This window comes from Octodon degus, unplaced genomic scaffold (assembly GCF_000260255.1).
Source record: "Octodon degus isolate 3935 unplaced genomic scaffold, OctDeg1.0 scaffold00163, whole genome shotgun sequence".
In the NCBI taxonomy this organism is placed as follows: Eukaryota; Metazoa; Chordata; class Mammalia; order Rodentia; family Octodontidae; genus Octodon; species Octodon degus.
In genome coordinates this window covers 5,664,552-5,668,995 of record NW_004524739.1, presented here as the reverse complement: position 1 = coordinate 5,668,995, position 4,444 = coordinate 5,664,552, and the positions used below count along the sequence as shown (strand labels likewise).

The window sequence follows — 4,444 nt, the reverse complement described above, 5'->3', positions numbered from 1 at the left end:
AGGCTCCCGCGTACTTCCCTCATAAGTAACACAGTGGCCTTCCCCTGTAGGCCGGGGTGCGGGGCAGCTGCGCCAGAGTATTTCCTGCTCGGAAAGCCTGGAGCAGTTCATCTTTTTTGGGTTGCAGTGTGCTGCCGCAGGTTCATTTGAGTGTGACTGACTCAAAGTTAGGCAGACAAACTCAGCAATGCCTTGCACTGTGGTGTATCATCAGAAAAACCACAGCCTCTCAAAATAAAAATCTTAATTTCTTCCCCTTAAAAGGTAGTGGTAAGGACATCCACCTTACCGGTTTATTGTGAGCATTAACAAACAGCAGTGCAAGCCTCCTGACGATAGGATTTTTTTTTTTTTTTGCAGAACCAGGGGTTGAACTCAGACCCTTAAGCTTGCCAGGCAAACACTTATTCTACTGAGCTAACTCCCTGGCCCCGACAATAGGATTTAGCAAAAAAGATTATGTCGGACCTTGCGCTGCGGCCGGCCGTGCGTGGTGGTCTGGTCCGTGCTGTCATGTCGTTCTTTTTTTTTTTTAATTTTTTTTTTTTTAACATTTATTTAGTGTGTGTGTGTGTGTGTGTGGCCAGCTCAGCCCACCAGGGGGCACGGCTGGCTGGCATGTGGTGCTGGGGGATCGAACCGCGGTCCCTGGGCTTTTCCAAGCTTGTTCCAAATAGGTGCTTTAGACCACTGAGCCATCTCTCCAGCCCCATGTCATGTCGTTCTTGACACCGCTGCTGCTGAGGGGTCTGACAGGCCCGGCGCGGAGGCTCCCCGTGCCGCGTGCCCAGGTGCACTCCAAGCCGCCGCGGGAGCAGCTCGGGACCACGGATGTCTCCATTGGGCTTACTTCCTGCTTCCTGTGCTTCCTCCTGCCGGCGGGCTGGGTCCTGTCACACCTGGAGAGCTACAAGAAGCAGGAGTGAAGGGGGCTGTCCTTTCCCCTGTAACCCGACCACCCTGCCAGCCATCCGGATCATGTCTCCTGCATTCCAGGCCGGCTGCCCTGGATCATGTCATTGGTCACCTCTTCTGCAATCATGACCTCTCAGTATCTTCACCATGACATCTGGGACCACAGATCAGCCCTGCTCATTGGGGTCCGCCCTGCAACAATAAAGTCTATTTAAATCTTGAAAAAAAAAAAAAAGATTATGTCTTCATTATTTCATTAGCCTAATGAAGATTAGGGGCACTATGTGGCAGCGGGTGTGAAAGGCCTGCTCTGTAATCCTGACTCTTAGCTAGACTTTGGTTTTGGAGGTGGGGAGGTTCCAAAGCAGTTTCTTCTACCCTCTATCTTCCTTTAATCCAGTTCCTATGGGGTAGCATAGAACGCAGTGATTCAGATGGGGTTGGGCCATGCTGCTTTCCTGCTGGGTGACTGAGCACATTACTTAACTTTGCTCAGCTTCTTCCTCTTTGATAAAACAGGTAATAACAATACTTAGTTCAGGGCTATTAGGGTTTGAAGAGATAGTGTCTGTAAAACATTTAGCACAGAGATTGGCAATTAGAAACTGCTTGATAAGTGACAGTGGTGATTATTATTACTACAGGAATTTATCCGATCCCTTCCTGCAGACTTTCGCTTTCACTTAAGTCCCTAGTGTAGTGGCTGGAAGGATGGCTGTGCCCCTGTTCTGTCTGATCTTTTCAGAACTCCTGAATGGGGACTTCACAGGCTTCCTGTCGACCTCCCCTGGAAGTTCCTGGGACAAAGAAGGGGTCGGGGCTGAGGAAGGAGAGTTTCTCTTATCAGTGTGTAGTTTATCTGCCCAACTTTCTATTTTATTATTATTTTTATTTTAGGGAAGGGTGTACAAGGTGTTCAGGATCTCACTACCAGATCAGACTTATAGTGATCTGCCTGTTTACAGCCTCCCAAGAACTGGGATTACCCACGCCCAGTCTCAATTGCCATCTCAGTGCGCACCCGGGGCGGGGCCAGTATGGCAGGTCCAGGGACCAACCTGCGCCAGCTTGCAGGCACTTTAATTTGCTGAGCTATTTGGCCAGGCAATATCTGCCCAATTTTGAATACCTGTTTACTGCCAAATATGCAGAGTGAGACAGGAGAGAGATAAAAATTTAGAGTTCACTAAGAAATTATCCCTATTTCCAAGGAGATAAGGAGGCCACTGTCTAGTAAAGGAAAAAATATGTATTATTTGGTACCCAGTGGTCTGAAAAGTGTTATGGTGGAGGATTACAAAAAACAATGAGGAATGGGCTGGTGAGATGGCTCAGTGGTCTAAAGCACCTACTTAGAACAAGCTTAGCAAAGCACAGGGACTGCGGTTCAATCCCCCAGCACCACATGCCAGCCAGCCCCGCCCCCTGGTGGGCTGAGCTGGTCACACACACACACGCACACACACACACACACACAGTAAATAAATAAATATTAAAAAAAAACAAACAATGAGGAGGGAGTTGGGGAGATGGCTCAGTAGAATAAGTGTTTCCCTGGTAAGCGCAAGGGTCTGAGTTCAATCCCCAGTTCCGCAAAACAAAAACAATGGGGAATGTCTAGGAAAGGTGACTGACCTGCCTCTCTGTTAGGGAAGTTGCCAGGTGCAAATGGGGCTGGCCATTTTTCTGTCAGGACTCCACTAAGACTGATACCATGCCAATACTTCTCTCTAGAGTTTACAGCTCTACAATTTTGTATCTCTAGCTCAAACTTCTGAATTCCAACTCCAGACTGTCCCCTGCATCCATGGCATGCTCACCTGGGTGTCCTGGAAGCCCCCGAAGTGCGGAATGCCCAAAGCAGGACACAAACCACAGGCACAAACAATGTGACTCCAGAGCCTAGGTGACTTCACGTGGCTCCTCATTCATGCAGCTTTTCCTCTTTGTAGACTTGCTGGAACACCTCGCTGAGAGAGCTGCGGGTCAAGCTTCAGATCCCCATCCCTGCCTACTTCACTCTAGTCCCTCTTCTGCCCTTCACATTCCTGAAGTAGGGCGCTTTGAGGTGTGAGAGTCAGAACAGGGACCAATGTGTCCTACTGCTTAGGCACACAGCCCCAAAATACTTGAAGGGCACTTAGGAGGGGCAAGAATGGGAACTTGGGATGATGGGTATTGATGTGGCTTTGAATTTGTGGACCCTTGAGGCCCGTGTGATATTTGAATATTTTTTATTTATTTGGTACAGGGTTTCTCTATGCAGTTCGGACTCATAGTGATCCTACTGTCTCAGCTTCCCTAGCCTGGAATTATAGGCATTAGCCACCACACCTGGTTTCAGTGACTAACTTGGGCTCCTGGGCCGGTGCAGCATGTGGTACAGGGGATTGAACCCAGGTCCTTGAGCTTGCCAGGCAGGCACTTAGACCACTGAGCTATTTCCCTAGCCTTGAATATTTTGTATGCCTATCCTGCTAACCAGAAAGTGAGCCACTTGTGACCAGGAATCATCCCTGTCTTTGCACAGATAGAGGCTAAGACAGAATAGTCATTCCATAAATACCTGTTGACTAAATAAATAGATAGCTGCAAAATAATTAAACTATCACTCTGCCCTTGCCTTCATCATTGATGCCCTTCAGTGTTCCCTGTCTTGGGGAACACTGCCCCCAGTTCACTGTACAAGCTGGAAATCTGAGTTGTCTTAATTTTTTTCCACTGCCTCGACACTCCACCCGGATCATATTCTCAAATCCTATTGATGTAGGGGAAGTAATATAACTCCCAACCTGCCAGATGTCTCTGTGTCTATTGCATGTGCCTCTGTCTGAGGTGCCGTCATGCTTCACTTGAGCCTCTGTGCCTTTGAGCTGGTCTTCTACTTCTACTCCTTCACCCCTTCTCTATTCTCAACTCAGAAGTCCCAATAATATTTTCAAAATGCAAACGTGATCTTGTCTATCTCCTTTTTTTTTTTTTTTGGTGGAGCCAGGGGTTGAACTCAATCCTTTGCACTTGCTCACTTGCTAGGCAAGTGCTTATTCTACTGAGCCATCTCCCTGGCCCCTCTATCTCCTTTGTTCTCTCTCTCTCTCTCTCTCTCTCTCTCTCTCTCTCTCTCACACACACACACACACACACACACACACACACCCTTTGTTTAATCTTTTCAGTGGCTTTCTGTTTTCCTGTGGATAAAAGACAAGAATCCCTGACATGCCTGACCTGGCCCTGCCCTCACAGCGAGCCTTTCACCTGGCTTTCTTACCTCACCTCATGCCATTCTCCCACACAGTTCTGTGACCCACATCCTGGCCTTTTCAATCTCCTTAAATTAAGTCAGATTCCCACCTACACTAGTCTACACATTCAGACCTTCAGCCTAAAACTCAATCTCCGCTCCTATTCCGACACCTTGTGCATCTCCACCCTCCCTGCCATCTCTTTTCTGGAGCTACAGTAATTCCTACACATCCTTCAAGTATAGCTTCATGTCACTTCTTCAGGAAAGCCTCCCAAGTCCCTG

General features: G+C 48.1%; 1 pseudogene; it reads left to right on the top strand.

The window, feature by feature from the left end:
- Positions 1 to 716: 716 nt before the first annotated feature.
- On the top strand, positions 717 to 1,135 carry LOC101591603 (annotated as a pseudogene).
- The last annotated feature ends 3,309 nt before the right edge of the window (positions 1,136 to 4,444 follow it).